Source organism: Cupressus sempervirens, chromosome 7, assembly GCF_028749045.1.
Source record: "Cupressus sempervirens isolate cs-2001-9-10 chromosome 7, ASM2874904v1, whole genome shotgun sequence".
NCBI classification, from domain to species: domain Eukaryota; kingdom Viridiplantae; phylum Streptophyta; class Pinopsida; order Cupressales; family Cupressaceae; genus Cupressus; species Cupressus sempervirens.
This window is the reverse complement of record NC_143124.1, coordinates 212,433,765-212,441,821: the sequence shown is the minus strand read 5'-3', so window position 1 is coordinate 212,441,821 and position 8,057 is coordinate 212,433,765.

Here is an 8,057-nt window from a genome sequence, read left to right as displayed (position 1 = left end):
GGAAGAAAAGAGGCAACAGGCTATGTAGACACTTGAGATACATCAATAATAGGTCAAAAAGAGCTTTGACAAAAATGCCAAGGCTAGGATTTTTAGAGAGGGAGACCTTGTCCTCAAGTGGGATGCAGATAGAGACAAACCATGTAGGCACTCCAAATTTCATGCTATCTATAGTGGACCTTATGTGATCTCCAATTGTAAGCAGGCCAATGCCTTCCAATTATCTAGGCCTGACAGTGATATCCTTCCAATTCCAATCAATGGAATTTATCTCAAACCCTATTTCTAATTAGGGTTAGGGTTTTCTTTATATATTAGGTTAGTGTCCAATTTTCCAAGAAGTTTCAAGCATCAATTCTCTCTATTCTTCTAGAGATAACTAGGTTTTGAAGGTTTTAAGGTTACAGAGGAGGTGGAGTTTCAAAAAAATTGCAGTTACAGAGAAAAAAGAGACAAAGTTAGGATTTCACAAGAAGATCTCATTTTTTCAACTCCATAGCCCAAAGGATACTTAAGGTCACTAATCATATGCTTAGAAGGCTAGAATCCCCTCTAAGTCACCAGAATTGTTAGTCATATTTGCCCTCCTACCAAAAAAATAGGTTTTGTTTGTCAAACATGCTCAAGGGTCATCTTTTCAAATATTCAAACATCCCAATGGTATATAAATACATTTTAAAACCTTAGGTTATGTTTTATTTCATAAGTCTTTGAATTGGTCACATGTTATTTAAATTTTGGTAGGCCTGCATCTTCTCAACCATCTGATGTAAAGAAATCAGCAATTGTTGCTTTGTCATTATGAAAAGTTGCACAACCAAAATTTATAACAACATAGTGCCAATGTGCCATGCATCCAAGGTTGGGCCTTTTCCTTTTCAAACATGTACAGCAGTCATTAAATATTGGAACTATCAATTAGATCTAAATCTATGGATATCATTATGTCACTAGTAGAAAGTGCATGAAGAATAGCCATAGCAACATAATGATAGTGTGCCACATACCCCAGGTGGGCATCTCTTCTTTGCAACTGGTAGAGTTGTTAGATGAGGTACAGCTGGCAAAGTTTTATTTGTGCTTTACAATGGTGGGCCAGTTTCTTGACATGCCTTGTCCACTATCAGATTGAAGATGATCAATGATTTTTGTATATCACTATGAAAAAAATGTACGTTCATTTTCATAGTGAGATAGTGATGGTGAGACATGTGGATATGTAGGACATTTTTCAAATTTGTGGGCCATGGGTAAAAGGGATGTCAGAATGAGTTGGCATAAGGTAGGGTTTTGATTGGTTGAGGTACTAAGTTGGCATTATGTCACTAACCAAAGATGCAAGGCCATTATCCATAGTGACATAACAACAGGGGGACACATGTCTCAGCAAGCCCGAGTGGAGAGTAAGCAATTGTGGTTAAGTTTGTGGTTTCGCAAGGTTAATAGTTAATAAAAGTAAAAAGGTGGCAAAGTTGCGACTAGGATTAGGTCAATAGTCAACATGAAGTTAGAAGGTAGACAAGCTAGCAAAACATTCAAATAGTATTGGTCCACATGGCGGGGGTAGACGGTCAAGTCTAGTTGACTTGCTGATTTATCTAATTTGGCATGTTACTAGCAAGAAATAAGTAGTTCTTTAATGGTGGATTGATATTTTAATCACCTTAAACCACTCTTTGACATTCCCCATGCCTAATAAATGCGAAGGACATTCCCTTCACCATCTGGTTATCCATCTATTTAGTCAAAATATTAATGGTCATCATTTCTATATTCTTAGGGTTTCTATTTGATGAATAGATATGATGTTCCTACATCTAGATGTGTGCCATGATCAAATTTCTTCTCCAAATTTGTAGTGATTTTTCTCTACCATCTTAAATGTAGTTGTTGTGTTTTGCCTTAGGGTAGAAGCTATCTAAGTTATGCTTGCACTATAAAAAGCAATTTTTCTAACCTTACTAAGGTCAGTCATTTCTTCTTTGATTTTGTATCAATATTATTCTATACTCTACTATGGTAATTTCCTTTTTTCTATGAATAAATTTAATCCCTACTATGCCTCATTCCCCATTAATATAAGTGTAAAACCTTCTTACCTTTGTTGATGTATTTTTTACCATTCTTCAATCTACATAAAAGTATCTACTATTGCCCCTTTGAATTTTATGGAGTGAAATCCCTTCCTAATAATATCAACTTGGTTTCTAATCTATATGTGGCTATTGAGTCAAAACAAAGGTTGAATTAGTGTCTTCTGAGATCATATTCATGAATAGTGCATTGTTAGGCAGAGATGTGACTGAACAAACTATTTTGGTGTATCACCCCCTTTAGATTAGATTAGGTAGTTTTCTTTCATGCATTCCTTCTCCCTTTTCCTCTCAAAGAGTAGTTAGGTACACCCTAATAGTAAGGAAGTTAGCCTTCTCCAGAGACTCAATCTCATAGTTAAAGTCCCACAGCTTGGAAATTGTTTCCATGTTTCACAAGGTTGCCTTTAGATAAAAACCTTAGGCAAGAGTGCAAGCTTTTCTGATAATAGCTTCCTCTAAGGCCTCAATATGATTCTAAAACTTGGAAATTTGATGTCCTTCCTCACCATAAAACTGCAATGATCACCTATAAACTTCTTAGTCCAAGTGGAAGAACTCTAAGAGTGGGGGTGAATCAGTGGTTCAAAAATTTAACCATAAAATATTCACCACACATCTATCTCACAATTTAACATGTAAACTAAAATAGCTAGCTACACATGTTCATACATATCATGAAAAAAAGAACACATGATAGAATAAGTTTGTTACCCAAAAACCCTCTAATGAGAAGGTAAAACTAGAGTGGGGATGACACCCACAAATCTTCACTATTGTAGTTGTAAAGTGTATCCAATTAAGGTTATAATTATTTGACCATAAACTATGATCTACCCTATGAAAGGTCTACCCTGTTGAAGGCTTACAAAGATTGTTAAATCTTACGCTTTTAAATGATTTCAAAAACCTACTAAAAATGTGTCTTGTTAGAGGACTTAAACTTGCAATGAAACAAGCACCCTATTAAAGGATCTACAAAAGCCTATTAAGACTACTTGGTTAAGAGATTTTTAATGATTTACCTATTAGAATGTTTCAGTCTTTATCCTTCAATTAGCACCTCTCTACTAGATATTAGATCTCCTCTTTCTTGATGTGTACTTGATCCTCTTGATTGGATGTATCTCTTCTATCCTTTAACTGCTCTACTCTATTCTTTCTAACTAATTATGCAATTCATATCTTTTTCATAAACTCCTTATTCACCATGAATTCTCTCTCTATAGTTAGCATTCAACCTTCTCTTCTCATCTACACACTACAAACTCTTTAGGATTTTCCTTCCTTAAGAAGACTTAGGTGAGCTAGGGTTAGGTAGGAATCAATGATTGTGATTCACCCATTTTTCCAATTAGAACATCCCTTTTTCTAATTGGTTGCATGCACTACATAGAGATTCTCAATATAAATTCATATATATCTTCTAGAATTGTAAAAAAAATCCTTAAGTTAGCCCAAAAATTGTTTACATAGGAGCTTGTGCCATTACAAAAAACTATGCCAAAAACTATTTACTTGGTAATTGAAAGCTCTAATGCTCAGCATTAGCTATATCATTAATGCTATAAATCATTTCCTAAATGACTCGACAACAACAATTTTACTTGCCATATGAATCACTTGACATATATGACTTTCTCAGCACTTAAGTGACTCAACACATACCATCTACTTGGCACATACTAGTGCACAACACTATGTATATTTCTCGACATACATTATCTTCCAATTGATTCTTGTCTTGCACTATGTTTCTACTTGTATATGTCTTATACATATTGTCACTCACTTGTCAAAACCAAAATGAGATCAAGAATCTCCCCCTTTGATTTGAGTGGCAAAAACACTTGGTCATGCATATATAACCTCAATATGAGCATCATTCAGACAAGCTAAACATATTACTTGACTCAAATACAAAATTCCAAAATTTTAAAATTTTCCACAACTAAAGACTTAAATAGTCGTACCTCTCCAAAATCTCATAATTCCCCCTGAGTTGATATTTCCTTTCTGTTGTGGAAGTTTTTATAACTCATGTCGACTAAATATGTTGTAATATTGCTCCTACTAAGTAAATATGTTGTATTGTTGTTGTCCCCTATTTTTGCATGAGTACTCCCCTTCACTCAAAATTACACTTCCTTTTCTTGTAAAAACCTTATAATCCCCCTTTTTTGACACTTATGTCAGTTGGGTGGTACACTTATAGTTTGTTTGTCCAAAAATGTTTTGTGGACCTCCATTGTTATTTTCAATGTTGCATCCCAATTATTGCATACTACCTCTAGAGATTGGTATTGAACATCTAGTTGGGAAGCAAGGTCAACTAAGTCATCATGTGTTGAAATTTGGTTATCTTCCTTCATCAATATTTTAGTATAGGCTAGTTCCTTATGAAATACTTCCATGTGTGGGGTCAACATGGACTCGATAGTAATCAAGGTAGCCCTTATGTTTGCATCTTGTGTATTTAATGTTGCTAGCTTAACTTGAGTAGAGAGTAATCTCTAAAAATGAGTTTGGTTTTGACCAGGAGATAGATCCAATGTTGTATTTGTGGACTATAGATCTTCTTGAATTTTGTCAACAGCCCTCTATACTTCTTGTGTGAATAAATTCACATCACAAAGCCTTGTGTATAGAGAAAAGATATTCTCCAACACCTTTTTCACATCCTCCATTTTGGTTGCTAAGTTAACATATCTTAGTGTAATAGCACTAGAAATATATTAAAGAACTTCAGATTGAAACTTTCATTTAGACCATTCCAATAGTTTGGTGGTTGTTTTCTAGGTCCTTATCACTAATCTTCTCAAAAATATTTACCAGTTTCTCAAGAATAGGTTTCTCTTCATTAGGGGCTAGGAGGCTAAAAGCATCAAAATATATGTCTTTTATTTCATGGAAAACATGCTTCTACTTGTGCTCCCTTCTTAGCAACTCTTGTTATTTCTTCCTATGTAGAGCTTCCTATAGAATTCTTATTTTCTTAATGATGATTGTTGTAAGATCAAACTTTGGAAGTTCAATCACCTCATCAAGACTTACATCTCCATAGGATATATCTTCTAATCTGCTAGATGTCTTTGCACTTGGCCTTGATATTTGGAATGGGGTGGCATGAGTGCTTGACCTCTAAAGAACTTGACTAGTAGTAGGAGTCATAGAAACTGGTAGAGTGACTAGAGTCTATATGGCAACTTGTTCCTTTATAGCAGTAGTTACCTTCAATTTGTCAAACTTGTCAATCTGACTTGCCTCTTCATGTTGTTTACCTTGTATTTGTGATGTGGGTGTAGGACTTGCTCCCTAACCTAATTTAACTTTTGTTCCATCCCTCTCAATTGTAATTAAGGCTTGCTTATGTGAAATGAATAGCATTAGAGGTAATGCAACTAGTGTTGTAATAACACCTTGTTGTTCAATGCTTGCACTTTGTTCTTTTAAAAATTTTACCTCTAGGGGCACACTAGATGTCTTAATTTTCTTCTCCCCTACTGATGGCATTACTACCTTATCAATTTCTTCTATTCTCACCAATATAGGATGTGAGCATAATTGAGGTGTCATGGTGGAACCTTTCAATACCTTCTTCAAATCATCATTAGTCAAAGGATTGATGTTTTGAGCAAAATTGTTAGAAACATCTTTGATTTTTACTAATTCATGTTGAATTACTTGGTCTACATGTGGAGGACTAGCAATCAGCACTTATACCTTAGGTACACTTTGATCATTTTGTTTCTCATGTTCTATTGTGGCCTCTTCTCCTACTATTTTCTCAGTGCCTTCCACATGACCATCCTTGACTATTACATCTTTTGTAGTCTTTGCTAACTTTTGTTCAACTTTCTTAGGAATTTTCATTTCTTGCTCACCTTTCTCTATTATAGCAAGAATGGGTAACTTGTAAATAGATCTCCATATGGCTTTACTCTTTGTTGCCACATCCTCTATGTTCTTCTTCAAGATACTAAATGCTCTATATTTTGGAGTAAATTTACTTTTGTGCAACTCCATAGCCTCATATATCATTAGTTTTGGCAATTTGGGTGTAACTTGGGTTAAAGTTTTTTCCCTTATCTATCTTCCAGCATGTAAGTTGTATTGGCATTTCTGGTCAACTTTTTCATATAAAATTTTAGGTAATGAGTTGACAATCTCAATAGGTTTGGTCTTGAATGTAGCCATCAACATTATGCCTAATATTATCACATAAGTTGTCTAATTTAGAGGAGGGGTTGTGGATTACCACCTAAAACTGACTCATGTTGTTAGAATCTATCTTCTCCTCATCTAACTTGGCTAGAGCGACAAACTTTCTTGTCTTCTTCTTATCTGACTGACTCTATTTTGCATTAGTAATAGTCCTTTTACCCTTATGTTTTCCAACTTATTTTTCTTGTTTTTTAGTTGCCCTAGTGCTAGCCATGGTAACATGTACTACTAGCTTCTATTGTGTAGGTTTCACAACTTTCTTTGTATTTTATGCTATAGGCTCCTTTTCCTTCCTCTTCTTCTTCTCAGGTTTGGGTGCTTCATTGGCTTCTTCTTCCTTGACACCTTCTACATTTGTTTCCTAGCCTTCACCTTGACCTTGTGTGAGTACAAGTGGGCCTAGGCCCTATTCTTCTTCTTATTCATCTTCATCTTCTTCTTCTTCTTCTCCTTCTCCCCCTTCGCCAAATCTCTCCTCAATCTTCTTCACAAGCTTGTTCTTCTTTCTAATCATAGTAGTTATATTCAAATCAATTGTTATTCTTGACTTAGCTTCCTCATAATTTCCAAATGAGGTGTCACTCTTGTATATTTCCCCTACCAATAGTGTTATGATGGCTAAAAATGCCTCATCCACATTGATTTCATAAGGCAATGGCTTCAGCCATCTAACCCGAGGTAGGGTTGCCTGCACATATGTATAATCAATATCAACTAAGAAGCAAACATTATTATAATGTTTCTCCACTAGTGACACTAGAATCATTAGTCTTTGCTTCACAAACTTCTTGAAATCTTCAAAGTAGCTTGTCATCACTATTTCAAAATTCTCTCCAAGTTTCTCTATCAACTATGAAATCTACACTATCATAGGCTTGTTTGTCTTCCACATTGTCTTTCCAAATGTGGGAAATGTATTATGTACATAAAAAAATACAAACCAACAAAGAACCAAATTTTCATGATGCACTTTTTTCCTTCCTAATGGCCTCCAAGTTTTCACAAAAGTTTCTGAAGTTGTAACTCAACGAGGTCATAGGAGTGGTCTCTCTTAACAATATTGTAACCCAAATCTACTACCATACAGGATACACTATTCAATCTGTCGAGCTATCACTCTCATTGCAAAGTCAATTAGGGGATCAAAAATTGAATCTATTAACATCCCTCTTTTATTCCATACTACCCCTATGTTCTTCTCTATCACTTCTTTTGCATCACTTCTCATGCTCTTAGGTTTGTCAAGGGTAGGATACCATGTCACTTAGTGAATCATCCTCTTTATGATCTTAGTAGGTCCATTTTCCAACCATATAAAATTATCATATATTATGCTAAGTATGATCTTAATCCATTCTATTTTGAATACATTAGGAAAATCTAGGGCACATGTTACCCCTTTTTCTTTCTACAATTTTGTTCTCTTCCTTCAAGACTCCATCTACACATAGTTTTCTATATAACTCTCTAATTTCCATGTCTCCAATAACTCCAACCTTACAAGTGTAACAACATCTAACATCTTGTATCATAAAAACTTGTGGCAGTATCATCGATAGTGCACTAGATGAGTCTCCCTTATATGTTATCTTAAGAATAGCTCAAAAAGGTGGTTGTCTAATTTCATTATTGATTAATTGCACATTAAAAACTTCTTTCCCTTCCTTCCTAACATTTTTATAAGAGCTAGATGCCATTTTATGTAACTACGATTTGCAAAAAAAATCAAATAGAAAAACT